At 42.7% G+C, this 24,960-nt stretch overlaps 1 protein-coding gene across 4 annotated transcripts in view; it reads right to left on the bottom strand.

Moving 5' to 3' along the window:
* PSD3 (pleckstrin and Sec7 domain containing 3) overlaps nucleotides 1-24,960 on the bottom strand; it is a 366,738-nt gene that overhangs the window by 228,459 nt on the left and 113,319 nt on the right. The window contains exon 1 of one of the 4 annotated variants that reach the window (XM_081046339.1): nucleotides 20,402-20,731. The exons of the other annotated variants lie outside the window; for them this stretch is intronic. The gene's annotated coding sequence lies outside the window, so the exon portion shown is untranslated. Of the gene's footprint in view, nucleotides 1-20,401; nucleotides 20,732-24,960 lie in introns of those variants that run through there. 4 annotated transcript variants of the gene reach the window in all.

Genomic DNA, 24,960 nt, shown 5'->3' with positions numbered 1-24,960 from the left:
GTCTCTCTTGCTAGCTAGCGACTGTTTTGGCTCATCAAGGCAGCTCCCAGCAGTCTCTCACTCAGGCTCATGGACAAAACCATCTACTACTCCCCTTTTAATCGTTAACTAAGGAAGCCTTTACTGAGTGACTCCTGTGTGCTGTCACACACAGTGGTTGATAAGGCAGACACACTCTCTGGCAGTGCAATGTAAGTTTATAGGTGAAGAGCTGTAACAATGTTTAAAAGATGGTTCTTTTGAAAAGCAATCACAAGAATGTTATTTTAAAGAAAATACAGGGTGCATTAGAAAGAAGTACACAGGAGGACACATAATCTAGTCAAAGAAATCAACCTTCCCAGAGAAACTGACCGTGAACGTGACCCTGAGGACCAGAATACTAAGAGTGGGGGCTAAGAACAGGAAAACCTAAGGCAAGAGAACAAGACACATTTAAGAAAGCAAAAGAAGTTCACGGTGGTCGGAGTTTATGGGGTGGAGGTGGGAGATGCACAGAACACAGAGTGGGCAAAGGACACAGCTGCTTCTTTACGAAGGCTCCTGCTTCACAGAACTTCCCGTGCCATTTGCTCTAAGGTCCGCTTCTCCAGGTTGTCACAATAGTAGACCAGTATCAATTACCAGAAAACTAAATGTATGACAGTTATATTAGCAAGTATAGTATGTTACTGGGAGAGATCAAATGTGCATTTTAACAGTGACTCTCTAGAGGCAACGACTTGACCAGAAACAGTGTAACAAGTGAAATGTTCATGATCCAAGATAAACCTGTGGAGAAAATCTTTTCGGTCAAAACGGATTTTCTACTAGTTTCATGTACCCATATGTTCCCAAAGCATTCTGACTATTTAATCAGAATAATTATCCCTAATAAAATACAACAGTATACGATATGCCCTACGATCCATTACAGTTACTATTATCCTCATTTTAAAAGATCTACCATGATAAAATGAGAAAAAGAAAGGAAGAGATAAAGATAGAAATAAAATAATTACTTGCAGATGTTGTAACTCTACATATAAAGCCCAAATGTATCAACAAAAGCTACTAGAACTAGTAAGGTAGCCAATTATAATGTGAAAACATAAAAATAGCTTTAATAAACTATGAAGGACCCCTAGAAAACATAATTGAAAAAAAACTCTACTCAGAATAACATTTACAAAGTAGCTAGGAATAAACTTTAAAAAAGTATAGATACAGAAGTGTGATCAAAAACTACAGTGAATGTTAAATAAAAAATATTTATTACAGCAAAAGACACATTGCCATTAATCCCCCTCAAAAAACTCCCTCTCACTTCAAACACACTTATCCCATCATTCTTGCCACTTTCTGAAGCAGTTCTGGAAGTCCTCTTTAGTGTCTCTGGTTGTGCTATCGTGGCTGCCTTGTTGTCCTGAACCTATTCATAACGTTTACCTTTCGTGGTCATTTTGACTTTGGGAAAGAGTCAGAAGTCACGTAGTGCCAGATCTGGTAAATAAGGTGGATGAGGACACACCGGAATGTTTTTATTTGACGGAAATTGCCGTACCAGAAGCGATGTGTGACACAGTGTTGTCATGATGGGGGATGATTTAGGGCACACTTTAAAACACACCTTCTCTCAACCGTAGCTCACACCCAACCAATTGCACCGAACAAATTGAAACTTGTCACATACCACTACTAGGTTCATTGTGCTACTTCCCACATTGAAGATCCCTGCCTTTCTGTTGGATGGCACTCGGCAGCAGCATTCACCGTATTCTTTGATCACACCTCATATTATTTTATTGGATGCGGTATCCATCCAATAAAATAAAAGTACAAAATTTGGCTGAGAAAAATGAATTAGTACAAAATAAACACTATGCTCCTGGAATGAATATAACAAAGATATTATTTCTTTCTCAAATTCCTCTAAAATTTATCACAATTTAAGGAGCACAGAAAAAATGAAACCATAAAGCACGAGATGAAAACATAGCTGAATGTATAATTTCCTCACAGAGAAGGTATTTCTAAACTTTACAGTAGCAGAAATCATGATTTAACTGATTTGATTACATGGCAAAAACACCAACCAAAATTAAAGTGATAAATGGACAGAAAAACACCCATGAGACCAAAGACAACATTAACCTTATTCATATGTGAAGGACTTCTGTGTACTCATAAGAGAAAAATGAACACACCAAATCAAAAAATGGGCCAAAGACACTACTGAAGATTCTAGTTGCTCTGTTCTTCCTAGAGTAGCTGCTCCATCCATAGACCCTGAGCAGACAGGCCCAAGTGCTTCACCCCCGCAATCCTAATCTCAGCTGGCTGAATCAGGAGTGATCGACCACCTCATGAAACCAAGCCAATGGATTGCTCACTCCTACAGACACGGATACCCAAGGCACTTCGATGATGACAGGTACCTGCACTGAAAGGTCATGTTCAAGTAGGGCTGACCTAAGAGACATGGCAAGCCAAATCCAGAATAAAGAGCTATGGGAGACTAAAGAGGCCTCGAGAAAACAAAGAAAGGGGAAATTCAGTATGCAAAGAAAAGCAAGAGAGTGGAGATGATAGAAGGAAGCAGACACTCCAGTTCTTATCTCTGGGAGGTCTGGCTGTCTTTTGTATTCTGTTCTTGGACATAAACCAGAGTGCCTGTGATCTCCATCCAATAACACCAGTTCCTGTTGATTTTTCAGTCCATGCAGCAACCAGAGCCCTAGACCACAACAGACATGGATGAGCAATTCACAAAAAAAGGGACAAAAAGATCAGAATTAAACATGTGAAAAATAGGCTCATACATACAAGTAAAGGCACCCAGATAGCCTTTTCGGCTCTCAAATAAATGTGCAAAGATAAAAAGGCACCGAGATAAGGCACAGTGAGGTATGGGAAGAAATACAGGCACTCGGAGTGGGGAGGAAACTGATACAAATTTTCTAGATCCAGTAAGTCTCAAAAATGCCTATTATCTGAGAACCAACAGTTATACTTTTAAGCATTTAAGTAAATAATCATAAATATGCAAAAGAAAATTACTTGATATTTATTGCAGTACTACAGATAATAAGAACACAAAAGAAACAAACTCTAAGATTACTTAAATCAGAGTTCCTCGAACATCATTCGTTCCTCATGACTTTTACATACGCCTGTTCCACCTGCACTGATTTACTTAATATTATTCTTTCAGTCAGCTCATGCTTTTACTTAAACTAGTCTTCCTACACGTTTTTACTGAGGGCCTACTAAATGCCAGAGACGGTTCTAGGTGCTGGAGATTTAGCAATGACTAAAACAGACAAGAACCCGCCCTGGAGGAGCTTCCATTTTAGTAGGGAGACAGATGATAAGTAAAACACACCATACGTTAGTGACATGGTGAGGGAGACAAAAATAAAGTAGGCAAGGGGAATAGGAGGCTTCGGGGGCAAAGGAGTTGGCATTTCAGAGAATGTAGTCAGGTAAAATGCTCAGCAGGAAGGAGGTGGCCATGGGACAATCGGGAGGTAAGTTTCGGAAGCTGGGAGAGTAGGGTAAAGGACCAAGGCTGTAGCACGCCTGATATGTTCAAAGAAAGGCTGGAGGCCAATGGGGCTGAAGCCGAGTGAGCAAGAAGAGTGGGAGGAGATGAGGTCATAGAGGGGCCGGGCGCAGACCAGGCACATCGTGTAGCGACTTGTAGGTGACGGGTAAGGACTCTGGAAAGAGCACAGAGACACTAGTTAAAAGGGACACTAGTAATAAACTATGGTGACTTGGATCCTTTGGATGATGGTGGCGTGCGGAGTGGTGAGAGAGATGAATGGAAGGCAGAGCGGACCAGAGTGCTGCTGTGAGGGACACTGAAGACCTAGTGCCGTTACCTGAGGAGTGAGGTACGGAAAAGTGCTGAGGACTCCCAGCATCTACAGGTCTTCCAGAATAATTTTAACCATGAAATCAAAGGTTTGATGTACTAGCTATTATTTGAATATGCAGAGGAGAGTATATAACTATTAACTAAACATGCTCACTCACATGCTTTCTACAATTACCTCACATACCATCAGTAGTGTCTGCACCAGACTTTGGGAAGCACTCATTTAAATAAAGTTGATATATTCTGTGCACATGGACGGACACACACACACTCATGATCAAAATGCATATACCAATACGGCAACAGTACTAATTTCTTGGTGGTAGAATAACAGATAATTTTCTTTGTACTTTCCAAATTGTCTTCAATGAATGCACACTTTATTCAAAAAAAAATTTTAATATACATGCAAGTCTTATTAAAGTTAAGTTCTCTGTTTCTGGTTGGATATGATAAGAAGGCTTTTAATGACACATCCTGAAGGAGAGAAAAGAATGAACATAGAGACCTATAGTTGGGATGAGGAATTATGCCTCAGAAACTAAAAACAGAATCCCAGACGGCAGTGACACAGATAGGATGTATAATCTTAAAAACCCAGTGGATGGCATACCACATACGAAATCAAGATCCAGAAAGCAGAAGACAAAGTAGCTTTGGGGCACCCACTGGACCGGGGGCTAGCAATCCATTAAAACTTCACTGCTTTGTGGTCAAGTTTTCTTGACACATGCCGAGGTTGTGACACTATAAACTGCAATGAAGTTTAATAAACGGCTCAAATGCTTCTACGTAAATGTCATCTAAAACAATACCCAGGTAAAATAAACATTAGTATGCAGACACAGAACTCAAGAGGACTGAGAGCACGTTCAATAAAAATCAGAGTGCGATCTAAAAGAAATGGACCGATTCCCTCCTCTGTCCTAGTGGTGTAATTTTCATAGGTGACGAGGATGAAGTGGAGGTTTGTAAGTCACACCACTTAGGCTATCAAGATGTCACTGTTCTTGATGCTTTATTACCATCTGGCAAAAGACCATGGATGGACATAGTAAATAAAATGCGAGACTGATTCTAAAAGCATTCTGGTCAGTTCTGAGGTTTTCCAGTAACTCTCCACCTTCTTAAAAATGAGGATGACTCTCTTCCAACCTCATGCAATCAGACCACAACTCATTTCATCTTCAAGACCTGTGCTGTAGATCCGGCAGACAACTGGGTAATGGAGGGTTACTCCGGGAATGAAATGAGAGTGGACTGTTCTAAATGCCTGTCGCGTACAGATACAGCTCCCCAATGTCTCTAATAAAGAGCATAATTATGAATGGTTTTAAGGTGTCTCACTAATCGAATGAATCATATGGCATAACTACTTAATCATGTAATGCCACTTGACAAAGCTTACCACCTGCACTCACCTTGCAGCCCTGAACAGGGCTTTTAGTTCCTAAAACCATCTTCTGCCAATAACACTAGGGTTTTAATTTTGATTTCATGTAGAGCTATGGCTTCATGATGTGATCACGAAACATTATGTATAAGAAATGACCTAAAGGTCATCACGGGACAAGAGGAAGAACATGGATTTCTGGAAAAGAAATCGTCTGACCCTCCCTTCCTCGCCTCTTCTGCTCTCCAAAAGCACTTCAGTGAATAGTAAATCATTATTCATTAACTGTGGCCTGTCCTCTTTAAAAAAACCAAACAACAAAAATTAGAAAAACTAAATGAAGTTGGGAAAACCAAATACGTGAAAACCGAAGTTCAATTTTTTTTTGAAATAATGATGGTCGATAAAACAAATGTAAGCCTTCCGTGGCTGACAACCTATTCCAGTTGACTGCAATTCAAAAATGTTTTGTAACTAGGCCCTGTTTGTTTCTCAGTAATCTCAATCAGTCTCTGAATATTCTATAAATGACCCAGAAGAAATGGGCTTCTCATGCAAGTGGAAATGGCAGACAACTCAAAACCAATGTTAAAACAAACAGAAGGGAGAGGTCCTTGAAAAGGAACTAAATCTCAGAACACCACTTCCTGTGCTCAGCTCTCTCAGCAGTCATGCTCCTTTAACCAGAAGAACCACAAAAGCATGCCAGCATCCTCACTTGAGGGTACCCCATTTACAAGTGTTCTGATTGGTCCGTTCATGGGTTTCTGGCATTATTTCATCAGAGCATAGACAGGGAAGACATTCCTAGTCCAAACACTTTTTCTCCACTGAACTTTTAGACACAAATCTAACTGTACTTTTAAAGGAAAATATTTTCTTAAGTTTGAAAAAGGAAAAAGACCCAAAATAGAGCAGAGCTTTCCTTTTAAAAGACCCTTTTGTCACAAGGCAAATTTCCCTGGATTCTCTAGCAACACTCTCACAGAATTCTCTCTTCACCAAAGCACCTTGGGTTTGCTTTTCCTCATAGAGCGCCTGGCCGCGAAAGGAGTGACAGCTCTGGCTGGCCACAGGGGAGGCCTTCTTTGAGGAGGCGCACTTCTGCAAATCAAAGCAGGAACCACAATTACTCACCAGAGAAAAAACAACCGTTTCCTAAGAAGGCTTCGCAGCTCCAGTAGTTCTAGGACACACCACTCACCACAGGTATCACTCCTGTAAGTCAACTCAACACTGAGCTCACAGGTACCAACAGAGTTATCCTCCACAGGTCTGAACTCAGAGCACAAAGCAGAGTTGAGCGTGGCTGTAGCTCTCCCGTGACACAGTGATGACACAATTAGCTCCACACAGTATCTCCCTGCCGCCCACACAGCCTCTGGCCATGGACTGACAGATGTGGTAGTTACTTAGCAATACTTTCTGGTTATCTATCGCACCCACATCATTCACAGAGACAGACAATGCAGTGCCATCTTTCCATAAAGACTTCTTTCTCCTCCCACATACTGCTAAGCTGCACAGTATTGCATGGAGAAACAAAATACTGGCTCATGCTGAGTATAAAGCAGTCATCCCATGGACCTTTAGGAATCCTTCTGATGATCCCTCTGTCCTCTGGGTGTTAAATAAAATCGCTCTGCAGAATTTCAAAGGAATGTGATTGTCAAGTGAGTAAGCCAGAGGAGCTTAGTAAGAACTACCTCCGCCTGAGAATGTCTTACCATATTATGCTAAGCCGCTAAGCCTCATGCCCCCAATCACACCTGAGTAATGGGGCGGGGGTGGGAGGCGAAGGTGGAGGGTGCTGGAGGGAGGGCTAAGCCAAAATGTCTCAAAACACCTGTGACAAACACAGTGGCCTCCCAGAGATGGGGGGTTAGTATATATTTTGCTAACACTAAACGAACTAAATGAATGAACTCTAGTTGTTCTGCCCAGGCTGAGGTAAATATTTCAGTGGGATCCATAATGAACTCTACTTAATTTCTCTCTACTGCCATTCAAAGTATTCAGACAAAAATGGTAAGTTAATACATATTAAACACTTTCAATGTTCCAGGCACTGTTCTGAGACTTTCACAGGCATTAGCACATTTAATCCTCATAACAACTCTACAGAGTAGGTATTATTAGTATATCTGCTTGACAGATGGGGAAACCGAGGCACAGGTGAGCAGTATGGCAGAGCTGGGGTGTGTCTGTCCCCAAGCAGCCTGACTTCAGACACCACCCTGAACTACTGCTTGTCATGCCTCCCAAAGAGAGGTCTGTGTGTGGTGCCAGTGCAATGTGGCAGGTCACAAACAGTGGTCAGGTGCGAGAAGCACATGGCCAAGAGATTCTGGGACAGCAGGACGTATGTGGAAGTCAAGAGAGTTGAATTTTTGTTTCAGTTCCATCATTAACTGTGAGACTTGAGACCAGTTACACCTCACTTCCTTGGCCTCAGTGTATTTATTCATCTGCACAATGTGTGTGTGTGTGTGTGTGTGTGTGTGTGTGTAGCGAGACAAGATGACTGTACCTTCTACTTCAAAAATTCTACAACAGTCTTCTATGCCTGGTAAGGTTATTAAAATACTACATGCTATTTAAAAAGTGCTAAAACAAGAACCTAAGTAGGGGATAGAAAACAAAAGAAGTCCCATGAATTCTGTGTGATAAAAATCAAGTTTATAACCTAAACTGTCTGGGGAACCCATGCCTAAGGTAGTGACAACACATGCCTAAGGCATTACACAGTACCCGCACTCACTGGATGGCCCAGTAGACTATCCTACTTGTTACAGTGTGCTATTTTGTGTACCTGTGCCCACGCATGCGTGTGTACAGCATGGAAAAAAGGAAGGAGAAATATGGTATGTCTTCTTGGGACGCTGGGGAGTGCTATGGACGCACAGAGTAGAGCTCAATGTTTCCCCATTCAAGCTGCTGACAAAGCAGCCCCACTTTCGATCATCTGACAAAACAGAATTTTCCACAATATTTTATTTTTTAAAATGTCTATTTAAACACACACACACACACAGAGAAAGAGAGAGAGAGAGAGAGAGAGAGAGAGAGAGAGAGAGAGAGAGAGAGAGAGAGAGAGAGAGAGAGAGAGAGAGATTTAAAACCAACGAGCATAAAGGAATCGCGCTTGCTTTCCATGAAGGGAAAGGGTTCCCTGGGTCGCAAGTGGAAATGGAGAGAGGAAGTACAGGCATTATTTGAACTGGGTAAGAGGAAGGATGCTGGTGAGTTGGGTGGGCTTTTCTGGGTTGCACCCAGACAGCTGGTATGAACTAGTCATCCTTGGTGACTCAACTGTGATGAAGACGGCCCAAATTCTTTGTGGTCTCCAAGAGACCCTTGTCTGCTGCTAAGAGGAATGAACCACTCACAGGAAGTCTCAAAAGGAGCAGGGAAGGAAGAGTCTTCTACATTGAACCACACCACCAGAAGAGAAACCCTGTCTGCCTCAGTATATGAGAGTAACAATGAATTTAAAAGCATAAACTAACAAAGGATACCTGGTCCCTTCCTTTGTTTAGAACCTATTCTGTTTGTAAGCAGAATATTCAAGACCAATGGAGGGGAAATGAAGACAGAGCTGATAAAGCAACTGTACCTAGTAGTCCCAGGAGCAGAAGCACGGAGAAGGCCCCTCTTCCGCTGTTTCCAAGGCCAACGATTAGATGGACTTCACCATCTTCCCATTTTAGCCAGTATTTCGGTGTCTTAGAACCCCAGGAAGGAAAAGCACCTGGAGCCTACTGTTGGTTACACAAGGAGACTTGAGTCTGCTGACTGAGTACCACCCCACCCAGCATTTAGCCCACAACCAGAGCTCCCTGGACCCAAACCACAGCTCTGCTATCCAGCGTCACTGTGTGAATTCTCATGAACTCAAAGCAGCTCAAGACAGCATGGTTCCAAAGTTTTCATGCCTTTTCCTAGCCTTCTGTGTTGCAGAGACTGCTTACAGTTAGTTTATTTTTGCATAAAAATGCTCCCACCAGGGGCTTACATGGAAACAACCTTTTGGTTCTTTTTCACAGCAACGTGGATATTTTGCTTAGTTTTATTTTAAGATGAGTTAGATCTTGCAACTATTGTACGGTTTTACTAATACTCAGTCCATTAGAGCTCGTCAGCAAAGGTTTTAGACATAAATATATATCAGAGAATGAGTTTCCTAACTAAAGAAAGTCTGGCACAATGTGAAGGTACGGAAGCTTTTCTCTGATGTCCTCTTTTGCCAGAACATGTGGAACCAGGCGTGGATTTTTCTTGAGCAGAGACCCATAAATTTCCTCATTATGCTAACTTTTAAAAGGAGATATTTGATTTCCATGTTGTTTTTTCCACTCTCCATGAACCACTCTAGAAGACTGTGTCTCTGGTATGGTTGTTGAAAAATAAAATAAAATCATCAGAAGGATTATAGGGACCCATTACTGAAAGTTACTGTTATAGATAGACAAGTTCCGGCATGAGGAATCAGAATGACCATACCTAAAAATCAATCACCATACCTAAAAATCTGAGCAAGAGAGTCAAACGTTATTTGAATTTATTTCCCGCCCCCCACCCCCTTGGTACCATAAGACAGTAAAAGAGGCATTAGGAAATACCTTCTCTCTGGAAAGATACTGCAGAGAACTCTATGTTCTGGCTTTGTAGTTCTTTCTCCTCTTCTAATAATAGCTTTGAGATGCAACTTCAATCCTCACCTAGGACCCTGATCGAAAGGCGCCAAAAGCTACAAAGTGTGGAGGAGGAGAACAGGAATGAATATGCAACACTGTCCCTTGTTGCTAATCTGAGCTTTACACTTAATGGAAATGACAGAAAAAGCATGGTGACCACAGAGGCATATTCGAGTATATGGAATTACCTAATCATGACGACGACAATGGAGATGGTGAAGACAGCTGACACTTCCTGCGCCCTTACTAGTTCCAGACACTGTGTTCAGCAGTGCATACTCATTATCTCAACTGATCCTGGTTACAACTCCAAGGAGGAGATACTATTGTGACCATTTTATAAAGGTCACAAGGGAGGTTTTCAGCCCAAGGTAATACTATTAGAAAAGGGCGCAGTTGGGCTATGAAGACAAATCTGTAAAGAACCAGGTTCCTAAATCTACACGTGATCCTACCCCTTGCATAGTTAGAGCTCTGGCCCTAAAATGGGCCCACTGTTCAGCTTGATGGGATTACACATTTTAACATAATTATGGGAACACTTGCATGAATACCCTTTACATCATGTAATTGATATGTAATTATCTAGGAGCTGTATCTTCCTAGGGAAAAATGATAGGACTTCTGATAATTCTTCTTAAAATATGAAGACATCGTAGAAAGAAAGTCAAGAAAGTCCCCCCTTCAGTCCTCTGAGAATTCCAAAGGGGGTGTGATGTTCTACAAGTTGATCTCTCCGCTATTCTTTTTCATGCACATATAAATAATTTGAGGTAGAGAAACTTTTATCTTCCATCACAAACTTGAAAACTCTATTAATAACTCTTAGGGGATCTAACACATTTCCTGTCTTTTAGTCAAGGCTTTTATATGTAAACAACATAAAGTATACTTTATCTTGGCTAAATATAATAATGATCCTCCTTCTTCCTATCATATTTATAGCTCTTACTGTTCTGTACCCTTGCACCCAAACCACACTGAGATTGAATCACTTCCACTGAAAAGGCACTCCAAAGCTAGAAAATCAAAATAGAACACACTGGATGTTTGCAATTTCAACCACAACCCCTACTCTGCCTTAAATAGGATGGATTGCTTTCTCATGGAAAAATGAGGTTTATTACCAGAAGAGTTAGAAGCACAAAAACAATAACTTATAAGGCATACTGTTCGCTAGGAGGGCTCCTTTGCAACAGAAGATTTTAATCAGGAGAAAAACACAGCAGTCAAATTCCAGAATCATCTAGTCTGCATTGCATTTACTTTCGGTATAAAGAAAATGATGTCATTACAGGGTTGGGGTCTGAAACAACTGTTCCACACAAAACTGATTACAATGACCAGTTCATTCCAAATTGGTGGGAAAAGCTTTGCATTCAAATCTAGGAATGTGGTCACCGATGGCTCACAGCAGGTCATGTGAGTTCACAAAGTAGCCTAGATTTTCTAAAATCTTGTTATTTAAATACAATCAAGTTTTAACTTGAGGGTAAGTTTCTTATACAGGGGAAAAAAATCATGAGGTAAAAATGGGACATTTGTTAAATCAGAATATTTTCTCAAAAGTAAATAGCATATTTCACTATTGCCACTCTGACTTGAGATTATATTACTCGGAGAAGCTTGGCATATCTACACAGATACTACCGTGTTTCCCCGAAAATAAGACCTAGCTGGACCATCAGTTCTAATGCGTCTTTTGGAGCAAAAATTAATATAAGACCCAGTATTATATTATATTATTATTACATAAGACTGGGTCTTATAGCAAAATAAGACCGGGTACTATAGTATAGTATAGTATAGAATAGTATAGTATACCTGGCCTTATACTTTATTAAAATAAGACCGGGTCTCACATTCATTTTTGCTCCAAAAGACGCATTAGAACTAATGGTCCAGCTAGGTCTTATTTTCGGGGAAACACAGTATCTTGTAGAAGACCGGGACAGAGAGGCTGTCATATCAGTACTGAGCCAGGGGAACCTGGAAATCTCCTGGAGTAGGTGTCCCCTTTCAACCGCACCTTTCAACTGACATGGTCTTGTTTGTGATCCGAGGGTTAGTGACATAAGCACGGTAGCAAGTCCCTCCTCAGTCATCCTTTGCAGGGATACAGGACAGGGTTTTAGGAGATAGGTACTTCCAAACTGCGAGTGCTCTGGAACCACTACATCAACACTCTGCTAGTCGCATCAGTGGCGCAGGTGGGGGCTACTCTGTCTCTCGCTCTCCTCCCTTCTGCTGCACGCAGGTGAAGTTTCCCAGGTCTTATTGCTACATCACTACATCAATCAGGAAATGGTGTAAGAGAGAAATTCAAATGAATCGGACTAAGAATTTGACAGGAGAGAATATGGAAACTACTATTTCAAATAAAATAAACATATGTAAATGAAATCCTTTATATCCATTGACCAATAACACAGATAACTAAAATGCAATTGTAACCATCGCCACTCGTATTGATACTTTTCCCTTAAGTCAGTGGTATGAGCCGAAACAAAAGCACCTTCAGGCCTGCATATCCTTCACTGAGATAGGATATGTCTTAAACTCAAGATGATTTGGCAAGTCTAAAGTCGCCCAGTGGTACTGAAAGAAGTTAAGGACAGAAAAAGGAGATTTTCAAATCCTCTCATAGCCATAAAATATTCTCAACAGGTCATTCAACACATGTGCTCAAGCTTATCAGTCGGAATACAAATGTTTTGATGGGCACTGTCATTATCGAGAATACAAAGGTGACTAATTCCTTGGAGAAACACCGATGTCCCGTTAACCCTTGTCTCAAGATTCCAAAGGACCGGAATACGGCACGGGCTCACTGGAGGCGGGGGAACAATGAACGTCCCTGAGGCTTATAGTGAAGGGGGAAAGAAAAACACAAAACCAAATAAACATAAAGAGGGAGATGGATAAAAACGTTTCTACACCCCCCTGGAGGGAGACATTGTCCTCGTGAAGGTGCAGATAGTTCAGAGGTTCTGCGGCCCCCACGAGAACAATTCCGACTGGGCAGCCAGCGTGTTTCTGGGAGGTTGTGCTGGTAACAGAGGCTGCCTCAGACGGCTGACGCCTTGGTAAATGGCGCCCAAATCAGTACACTGACTGAAAGGAACAATCGGTTTTAAGGCATTCTGTGGTAACCCGGACTTAGTGCTGTGCGAAAACTACAAGACAGCCCCTGCCTTTAAGGACATTACAGGCGCCATACAAAGCATCAGCAGAATCCCACTGCTCTCAGTACTTTCCTCTGCCCTCACTGCCACTCCTCTCTTGTGGTCTTACAAAGGAAGAGGGAATCACAGGTTCCGGGCATGTTGGCGCTGGAAAAAAATCCTGAATATTGCCTAGCCCAACTCCCTCATTTGAAAGATAAGATTAGCTCAGACATGGGTAAGCACCACGCCTAGGACCACAGAGTTAACGTGATATACTAGAAAACCCCGGCCCCAAACTGCCAACTCCGTACTTCTTCAACTCCAAAGGGAGAGAATTTGTCTCCTAAATGGAGGGCCCACAATATCCATACACTGGATGACTAAGAATCAAGAGAGAATCACGTGCACTTTTACCTCCTACGCCCTGGTTTCCTTTCAGCTGCTGTGGCTCACACTTCTGCTTTGAAGTGAGAAACAAGGACCCTCCGAACGGGGATGGAGAACGCATGACCATCCGTCACTTCAGCCAAGAGAAGGAGAATTACAATTTCCTCCTGTCTCTGGTCTCACCTTCCTACAAGAGTTGCATTTGGGGCTTCAAAATAAGTACTTCTTATCTGTCAACTCAGAATGAGGAACAGTAACCAGCGGAGGTTGCTTCCATGGAAGAACAATGAAGGGGTAAGCTGTGTAAGCAGCCCAAGAAACACAGCCAAAGAATGGAAAATGCTCCCTTCCTCCACTTGCTCTCCATCTAATCACTGGGCAAGCTAAGAACACTTGCCAAATTTTGGTGTTATTCTACCTGCTCCAGTTCCACGGTCTCCTCACTGTTTTTCAAGTTGTTCTTGTATAGAAGATCCTAACTGGTCATAAGGAGCTAACCTAAGGAGCCAGAATCAGTATGATTTCAGAGAGTCAAGTAATGGATTTTCAGAGTTGGAAATACACCTTGTGAATTATTTAATCTCATTTTCCAGATGAGTAGATGAAGTCTTCTGTGAGGTGAAGAACTTAGATATATCCAGCACTGGGGCCAGCGCCCGAGACTCCTATTACCCAGCACCACACTCTTCCCATGAGACCACCCCTATCACAGCAGACCTGGGGCTGCTGCAGACATCCACCATCTGCAGAAGGGTCTGGAGGCGTCCCCTGGGCTCAGAGATACACACTGGCCTTTAAGGTCCAATGGCTACAGCAACATAATAAGTTCAAGGCCATGTCCACCTGTGGCCATGGGGGCTCAGCAAGACACAATGTGGACTGGTGAAACCACGGGGGAGACGTGAGCGTGGCTACTCAGGGAAAGGCACAGGCCCATGGCAACCGGAATAACGCTGAAGAGGAGACAGGAAAGGCAGGGGAAGGAAAGCAGGAAGGAGGAAACATGCCATCGGGAAAACAGGTGAACAGAACGACATCCGAGTACAGAAAGGTTAGCTACTGGTCACATAATATGCCTTATTTTCAGGGAAAGAAAAGTCCCTAAACCCTGTTACGACACTTTCTCTAAAAGTTCTTTAAGAAAGTCTATCTAATTCGATTTTTAAGTTGGTGTACAGTTACAGCAGACTGCCGTCTTCAGATGTTTTCATAAAACTGAGTGCAACTCAAGATAAATGTTGCTTCTCCACTAGCCGACCACGGGTGGATTTTGATACTTAACACATACTGGGTGGAGCAGCTCCACCCCTGGCCCACAGCCTAGCTTCAGCAAATGGATCTCTCAGCCTCTTGCCAGATCTGGCCTCATGGCTGTGTGGCCCTGAGACCTCCCAAGAAGACCTGGGTGCCACAGGAAGAGATACTGCTGACTCAGGAGATGGCCAGCTCTCACTCTGAGGCAGCCAAGTGAAGCCAGCCACGGAACTGGAGGCAGCGTGTAGCAGTGCTGACATTTCAAACACTTTACTCACTGTGGCACAAATGCAAGTGCTGTGTGCTCTCTCTCATTTTGGATGTTTCTGGAAATAGACTTTTGTATGTGTGTGCTGGTGGGTGCCTGTTTTGTTCAACCTTAATTTCCCAGTAAACTATTTTATTAGATATTTTTTTCTCTTTAAATAAAAAACAAAGTTACTTTCAAAGGATTGGGTTGTGAAATCCATATTGTTTATCAAGTGGAGAGCCCCAGGGTGACCGGTAAATTCACCAGGACCCAATACAGGTGTGGCCTATGGACTCACTAGGCAGTTTACTGTTACATTAAAATGTGGCAACTGACATTCTTTCGCTGTGCTGTGTTTCAGCCATGCAATTTCCATTGTAAATTCAAAGTTATAGCCAAAGACGGGACACACCAGCTTCCCAAAGTCAAGCTGCCAGATGATACGAGACCAAACCCACCTCACAACTTGCTCCTTAGGTTTACTCTCCATTACCTTCTAAACCTGCCGGCCATATCCCCACCTCCAATCCTAAAGCAGCACTTATACACCTGGCATTTCAATACATACCGATGTACTTTTTACCAAGTTTATTGAAGGCAAATATCTGAGACCCCACCCTTTGGAATTAGCAACAAGTGTCAAATTTTGATCAACAGAATCTCTTTACGTTGCAAGTGGAAGGGCCTACACCAGAGATAACTCCTGTAACACACGGTCATACACTTGAGCTACTCAGCCAATCACACACAAATCTACACTCCTCTTACCAACCATTGCCTTCTGAAGTCATGAGTCCTGGAATTCTTTGGGTGAAATTGTTTCAACGAGAAGGACATTCCCCAGCTGATGAATCCACCAAGGTACTCACTAGACTCCCAAGTTCCAGCAGCCAGTGACTATCGCCAGCTACTCGGGCCAGTCCTGAGCTTCTGATTTGCAAGCTGCAGAGATAGTTTTTTAACTGTCTTTTTTATTGTCTTTGAGCAGCAAAATACTGAAGACATACAAACGCTTCCCTATCATTCTGTCACCCAGAAATGCAGTCTAACCTGGGAAAGCCAGAGTGCAATGTCTACACATCATAGATGCGCTCCTCAATTCAACAAGATTTAGATAAAGAACTTAAGAAACCAGGATGAATGAACACAACAGAGAAGCGAACCACAGCAATGCAAACAGGGCTCACACAGTCTGGCAAAAGGCCCCTCCTCTGCCTTGAAGGGATTATTGCCTCCAGCTAAAAGAATATTCATTCTCCATGTCATCTCAGGATGGCATCTCCATTTCAGCTCCCAGCTGCCATGGCATCCTTTTTCCCTCTCCCTTCAGGTTCTCACAGCAGCCATAACAGACCTGAGATATGAAGCCCTGATCAAAGTGGATTACTTCTGGATGACTATAAAACAGAGTGGTGTCAAGGTCCGTAAATCACAGGCAGGACAATTTGCTGCTTACCGTTAACGCCCTGTGGCCCTTAAAGGTTTTCATTACATTTGGGTCTCAGAAGTCAACACAGCATCCCTTCCTTAACTCGAAGTTTAGCCTCATTACTTACCTGTTTTATTTTTTTTAAGATAACAGTCCGAAGTTGTTTCAAAGGAGAAAGAGAAATTGGTCAATAAGATGATTGATTCAGCAAGGTAGAAGAAAGACAGAAAAAGGAAGACAGTCGCCCTCTCCACCCCACAAACACAAAGGTCTTTTAGTCTAACCCGTTTATTTTGCACATGAGGAAACTGAGAGATCAAGAGAGAAAGGTCTCATACTCAGTAGCAGAGCTGGGTCAGTGGGGGTGGCTCAGGGCCTGTTTTCAATGCTTCCCCTGCTGTAAAGCAGGGCCTCAATAAAGGACCAGCTGAATCAACAAAAGGGAGCAGTGAACATTCTGAGCACCGAAATTATAGTGCCCTCCTCCCTTCTAAATACAGGCTGGAGGCATGCCAGGAGCATTCAAGAGCAGAGGGGACAAATGACCTTCACAAAGAGGTATGATAAAGTCCAATGACACCAAACACTAGACAGCTACACTGTTCTTCCTGCTTCAAATGGTTCAACCTCCCTAAACCTGTTCAGAGGAATGAGCCAGTCCCTTCAATAATCTGTTAAGAAAGACAAATTTTAAAAACCCACAGAGCACTTTGTAGTCTATCTAGCACTTGCACATACATTACTTGTTTTTTAATGTATCGGGGTAACATTGGATAATACCATTATCTAAATTTCAGGTGTACAACTTTATAATACAACATCTGTATATTATGTGCTCAACCCCCGAAGTCTATTCTCCTTCCATCACCTTGTATTTGACCCTTTACTCCCTCTTTGCCCTCCTTTTCCCCCTTCCCCATTCTGTTGTCTGTATCTATGAGTCGTTGTTTTTTCCTTCCGTTTGGTGTGTTCATTTTATTTCACCCTCACAATGGTCCCATTTTCCAAGTAAAGAAACTGAGGACAGAAGAAGACTTGCCCAAGCTTGAGCTGGTAAACAGCCCGGCTGGAAGTTGAGCCCTTATATTCCAATTCCATAGTCAGTGCACCTTCCTCTACACTATCTCCGCCCAATGTTATTAATGACCAAAAGCCAAACACAACAGTAAACCAAAGGGCTGACTGCACCACACCCTCAGGCCAGCTAAACAATGACTAAAATCCTCGCTGGAACCCAACACAGGCTCCGCCTCCCCGGAATTTCAGGACCGAGCATTTTCAGAGCAGGTCCGGCCCCAGGCGACTGCTGAGAGAACCCCTCCTAGGCCTTTATCCCTCATAACTCTGGCCCGAGCGCATGAACCATAACAGTGTGGCTGGAGCTGGACCTGTCAAGTGCATTGGGCTGGTGGTGACACACCCGCGGTGCAGGCAGACTCCCTTCCAGGGAGCTCCCACCCCAAACATTCCAAACACTGTGCTACGTGGAACTGGAGGGAGGAACCGAGCTGCACTGGGAGCTGGCGAGTCTGACAGAACTCTCCGTACTGCGTCTGTCCTTCTGCACCAGCTTACAATTGGTTCCCAAAGAGCTGCCCAGGCCCTGCCTTGCACAGGTACACTAGAAACCGTCAGGACGTTTCTTCTGGGAAGTGACATCAAAGGGACTTCAATTTGAATCCTGACCACTGGCACATATTCCTTTCAGGTTTAGAAAATTAGTTCAAAATTAAATCGGAAAAGGATTACAGACCGCCCTGGAAGCTCATGGAGGCACACAGAGAAACTGACACTAGATGAAGTAAACTAATAACACAGGACAATTATTTTCTATGAAGCAAAAGCTTTAGAAACACTAACCTCAACATGAGACCTTTATAAAGCAAAACGGGGAAAGAGAGTCATTTACACACTGCGTGAATTTTCCCTTCCCAGAAACAGAAGAAATGGAACAACTTTTAGAGGAGCAGTATTCATTCAGTACCTGCTCGGTTCCAGGCATTGGCACATATTTTATCTGCTCAACAACCATGGGAAAAAGGATATCCACACGTGATCGCCCAGCAGACAGACACTAAGCAGCTTCACACCACTGCACAGCAAGTAGCTCCGGGAACATGAAGACAGAAAGGGCCAGGCTGGAAAAACAGATAAACCCTTGAGGAGCAGCCACCGCGGCACCGTGAGGGGCAATCTGCACGTATGGAAAAAACACAGGAGGAGGGCGAGGTTCTGACAGTCGGTTCACTCTTCTTCCCAGCGTGAGTCACGTGCTGCCTCGGAGGTACATGTCCTACAGTGCCATTCTCCGCGTTCAAAGATGATGAAACTGGTACACTATTGACAGGACTATACGACAGCCTAAAGATACTTCCACGAAGTGTTGACTTTGTGCACTAACTTACACATTTCTCTCTCAGCCCTCTGTGCCACCAAAGACTGCATCTGAGAGGTGACTGATGGCTGGGGAGAGGGGTTCTCCTGTGGGGTACAGGGCACGATCGTGGTGCTACCTGGAACCCTGCCACAAAGAAGCCCTGCCACGTTTATAGTTTGAGCATATCCACAACTCCAAATTCATGACCACCTTTCTCTAAGGTCGACATCCTCCCACGTGCCTCACATAAGGAAGAACAAACTTAAACAGTCCAAGTTTAGTAAGATTTACTGAGCTTTTATTAAGGCAGGAGAAATTTTGGTAAATGCTTCCTTGCACCTCAGTTGATCTTCACACTACACATCCCTCATGTTATTTAGGTGTTATTATGACCCCTAGTTCACACATGAAGAAACTGAGGTTCAAGAGTAGGGAAGTAACTTACTAAAGGTCAAACTGTAAGAAATACAGGTAAAACTAAATCCAACGGGCCTATAACACCGAAGTCCAGGCTCATACCACCATGCTTTCTGCTCTCACAAAATACGTTTCACGTCCTTTTTTCCCCACGCACTCTCTTTGTCCTTTATTATTAAAGCTATGAAATAAAATATGCAGTTAGAAATAAGCAAAATATTCATACTGATGGGCTATGTAAGACAATGAAGCTATAAAATACTGGAAACAAGAACTTAAAATTATGAATTTAAAATCTGTAACAAGGCAAGCAATACCAACTTACCCAATACATTCCCCAAAACACACCTATTATAATCAGCTGACTACCCTGGATGTTCACGCACCGGGGTGCTCACCAGCTCTTGGGTGTTCACTGATCCTTTAACCCCAAGCATCTCAAGCATGGATGGAATAGCAACGCACTGGGCTGAAGCTCCCGTCTACCATCCGTGACCTTTCTTACGCCCTGTACATGTCTGTACCTGCGGAATGTGAAAACAGAGAGACCTTCCCAGAGATAAACTGAGGAGCTGAAATGCCCTCAGTTCCAGGAAAAAACTAAACACAAACAAAACAACTCCGTATGCCCTTCTTCTTTAGATAACTGGCTAGCCTTTGAAGTTTCAAACCTATGCCGAATTCTAAGACAAATCATGTTTCTCTCCTACGAGCGTAGCCAGCTGTCCCTTCAGAGCAGTGATACACTGAAGTAAGAAGAACAGACTTGTGGTGTAGTCAGAATGGACCCCACTGAACGACCAAGCTCAAACTGGTGACCTTCCAGTGCCTGAATGAAGTTTCACAACAGCTAACTGACAGCACACTGGAATCTAGGAGCTCCAGGTTATTTATGTCTGACCACCTCAGAAAGCAGCACAACTCTATTAACCTACCTGGCCCCAACATATAATCAATACACCTATAATAAATACACCCGCTTCACTTTTGTCCTCCTTATACAGAAAACAATCTATGTGAATTATCATTCTCCTCAATTGCTAAGACTTTCTTACAATGTTTTTCATCTGAAATAAAACAGTTCAACATCCAAGGAATTTTCTGTAACTGCAATCATACATAACCCAGCACCGCCTGGGACCAGACAAAGAAACTGAATTCCAGTTACCTCCATCAGCAAAGTCTGCCCATAATTGTGTCCTGAATACAAAGAGCATTCTCCCGTTCCATCTGTTCAGCAAAGCTTCATCTCCCGCAACGGCTCTGTTAATGGGCTTCTACAGCTGCTTCTGTTGCGAGTACTAACCGCTGCTGCACACCGACTCTGCAGTGACATTCTCCCAGAATGCCACTATATCCCCGAGGGGCTGACGGATAAGAACTTTAAAAAAGTTGAAGGAGTCCTTCCCCCTCTGCCCAGCCTCTCCTCTCAACAGGCAGCTTCCCTCCAAGAGATCTGCTTCAAAAGTCCAGATCCAGTGAAGTCACACATGACCTCACAAACCTCCAGCTTAACTCTTTAGAAACCGGGCGGCAAGCTGACAACAGGGAGAAAGGACAACTGTCTTCGCCTGTGTATAGAGTGGTTGCTGCCTATGGGGAAAAGAGGAGTTTGCCCAACCGACACCATTAAAAAAGAGAAAGTAAATGCAGCATTGTTTCTCTTTGATAGCACGAAGGTTTTTGAAGTCCTATTTTTAAAGACCATCTAGAATGTGCGACACTACACATATTCTGGCCCGAAAGAAATGACTGAAATTAACAACAAAGTTGATCTAATTCATTTAAGTTATAGAAAATTCGGCTGTGTTAAATTCACACTTAATCTTATGTGATTTTTTTTTCTATTTTCATTTCTAGCTCCGTGTTTGTTTCTCCGCTGTGGTTGGTGTTAAAATACTCATTTGTCCTGTTGTTCCAATCCTGCTTCAGACGACCAGAAGTAGACACGCAGCACTCACAGCTGTCAGACACGGGCAGCAACTGCCACAGACCCATCTGAGAATCGGGGACTCCAGCGTGGGGCCAGCAGATGGAAAGGAGAGCAAGCAGCCCTAACTAATGGATAACAGAGTGCACAGCAGGGCTCCCGAAGGGAGGGAAAGGAGACTGGTTTCACTTCATTTTCCTCCCCGGGCCTTTTCCCTGGGCCCCTGCTATTTTCTGTTGGGGTAGGGGAATTATAAGGATCAGGAGGTAAAATGACTAACATTTACTTTATAAGCACAAGCAGAGAAAATGACATACTCTCAAAGAAAGTGTAATATGCCCTTTCAAATAATGTCCTGGTTCACCCCCAAAAATGATAACTTACAGTCTGGCAATTTCATTCCAAAATATATATATATATATATCCAGCCTAGAGAAACTCTCCCACACGTGCACAAGAACCCATGAACTAGAACGCTCACTGCCATACCATTTGACATAAAAATACAAGACAGACAAAATGTTCATAAATAAAAAAAATTGTAGTATCTATTCATGTAATGAATACTATACAGCAAATAAACTAATAACTGGGGCTTTACTGCATCAATAAGAATGAATTTGAAATGGTGAAGGAAAAAAAGCAAGTTACAAAAAGAAACAAAAAGACAGCATTTATATAAAGTTCAAAAATATGTGGACAAATAATACACATTGTTTATAGAGGCACACCTATATAGAAATGATAAGCACACACAGGTAATGGGTACCTTTAGGAAGAGAAGGAGAAGGCTGGGACCAGGGAGGCATTCACAGGAGTTTGCAATTCATCTGTAACATTTTACTTCTTAAACTGGATATTGAGATCACCGGTGTTTATTATTTTCTACCCTTTGGTGTGCCTAAAACGTTTCAGAAGTTGTAAAACGTCAATGGCTGCATAATAGCTGCCTTTTTGAATGTAGGAACACGTGTTCAGTCTATCAGATTAACAGAACACAAGGCAAAGAGGTTAATAATCCCCCTCAACGCCCAACTCTCAATCCCCAAATCCAAGCAGCTGTTACTAATTCTGCCTCAGTTTGGTTCCATCTGGAAAGTCACCCTGCCCCACCCCCACGGCCATGTAGCTATGTCCACCTCATCCTTTGAGCCCTCCCCCCAAAGCAGCATGTCCACGAGGGCCTCGCTGACACCACATCTAAGTAGCCTCAGCCTCGGAGCCTTCCTGTCTGGCTCTCTAGGTCCAGTACCAGAGTTACGTGTGAAGTTATCTGCCTCATCTTTGAGAAACACCTAGTACCTAGCATAAAGCAGCTGCTAATGAAGTTCTTCATTCAACAAAAACTGAGTGCTCAGGATGTGCTGGACCTTGTAACGAGTTCTGTGAGTCTCAAAACTAAAGACTTGGAAAGTTCACTGCCTAATAGGACAGACCCGCACCTGACGAAGTCTAATAGTATATGACGGATCCAAAAATAGTTGTTAAATGAATACTGAGTGTGAATAATGAACTTTTACGACGTTGTTTCATAATAATAATTATTCAGTACCTCTTATTTTCTCTATGTTAAAGACTTTATATTACTACTCTTGACTAGAAAATGTCACCTTCTTTGTGCTGAGAAGCTGCTAAATAGAGTAATTATAAACACAATAAAATAAACAATCATTAAAACTCCCTACCTTCAAGTAATCTAAGGCTCTCAGAATTATTATTACAGACATATGACATCCTAAGTCAATCTGACCACAGTCCATTCATATCAGGTGACTCTGAAGAACTTCTGAAGACAACAGTTCAAGCAGTGCTATTACTGATAATAATGGCCAACATCTTTTGAGTAATTATCAAGTGGCAGCAAATTATTATCCCTTTTCCCAGATAAGGAAGTTCAGGTTTAGAGAGAATTCACCAAAAGATGAGCCAAAGCAGTCTGACTTAAGAAGCCACACTCTTCACTAGGAAACCATACTGTTTCCTGGCAGAAAACACGGATCAACCCCTATATTTCCAGTGCACGGATGGGCTCCCTATGATCACCACCCTAAAGATGACACAAGAAATTATTCTGAGGTTCACAGCCAGAGCCAACTCACTCTTACAATCCTGTTAGAAGATTTTTTCCCTGACACTAGCACAGTGACCTGTGACACGCTTGCGCTCCTGACTGAGCATAGGGACTGTCTTACTCAGCTTTGTATTCCACTGTGGTAACAGTTTGCAGTGCCACTCAATCTTTAAAGTGTTTAAGAATCACCTGGATTTTGTTAAAATATACATTTTGATGATGTAGGTCAAGGGTGAGGTCTATTACACATTTCTAACAAGCTCCAAGATGAGAAGGTGACAACCCAGGCTGCACACCAGAATCACCTGGGAAACTTTTGAAGCCATCACTGTCCGGTGCCACCCTAGACCAACAGAATCAGACTCCCTGGTGGTGAAGCCTGGGGAGTCAGAATTTTAAAAAAGCTCTTCATGTAACTCTAACATACAGTCAAGTAAGAGAACCCTGTTCAAGAGATTACCTACTTTAGTTGGTCCATGGACCACTGTTCTAGACTGGGGCTTGTCAAACTTCAAGATACAGGCAAACCACCTGGATATCTCTTAAAATGCGAATTCTAACTTAGTAGGTCAGGGGAGGGGCCTGAGATTCTGCAGTCCTAACAAGGTCCAAGTCAACGCTGTTGGGTTACAAGATGGTGAGTAGAAAAACGAAAACGCTCAGTAGTTCGGTGTGTGATTTACAAGGCTTTCCTGTAATAATTCCAGATTCAGAGACCAGTAGAATACTTGGGGATGGAGGTTCAGCACAGACATAAGAGACAGCATACAAGGTGGGGGATTAGGAAGTCAAAGCATGTACCTAACATTGGTTTAGGTAGAGCTTAATATTAATCCTCATTAGCACTCATAAGATTATATTCAGCTTACCTGTACCAGGACCTCTTAGGTATTGAATACTAAGGCTCTGTGAGGAGCTCAGCCAATTTAACATACACTGTATTTCAGTTTACAGAAAGCTCATCAGATCCATAGGAGAAAAAGAAAAACAAGATTAAAGCACCGGAAACGTGCCCATTTTGGGTTCTGATAAACTAGTATTCCTATGTAAAAATATCTTCAAAGAACTATTTATATGGAGAAGGTCTCTTCTCCCCCAAACCATGAATCAATGGATAACATTTCTCACCTAGTGGTGCAAATCTTGTGTTAAATGATCTCTACTGATGTTATTGCTTCTTTTAAAAGTTAAATACTGCACTGATATATGAATAAAAAGATTGCTGTTTCATCCTGCCCAGTTAAAACATTAACCACCAAATCAGTTTTTGTTTAGAACTAGGTTTCTCCTTGTAATAACATTTACCTCCAATGTCCTTTATCCTTTGAGGTTTTTTAATATGGTCTTTGGTAAAAGGTCATCCATTTAACCCCACAACACTCTTCACACCATTATCCAACGGCATTGCTTTGTTTTAAGGTTTAAACTACAGAATTACAATATTTCTGGGAAACTGTATTTCAAATCCAGGACCATTTCCTGCAGTTCATCACCTAACAATCTGGCAGAGCCCCAAACCAGAAGAGCCAGGGTCAGGCCCGTCTGGGGGACCAAAAGAACAGTGATGACCAGAGCTCCTAGGTTCCCCCCAGGGCTTGCTCCCTGACAATCAAGGCTGTCAGAGGAGGGAGGCAAGCACAGAAGAGCTGCCAGGAAACTCACCTTAGAGAGCACATTGTCTACAAAGAAAGAATGAGAAAGAATCACAAGCAACCCCCAGGAGCTC

Source organism: Rhinolophus hipposideros (genome assembly GCF_964194185.1).
Source record: "Rhinolophus hipposideros genome assembly, chromosome: 4".
Lineage (NCBI taxonomy): Eukaryota > Metazoa > Chordata > Mammalia > Chiroptera > Rhinolophidae > Rhinolophus > Rhinolophus hipposideros.
This window is presented reverse-complemented; position numbering and strand designations above follow the sequence as displayed.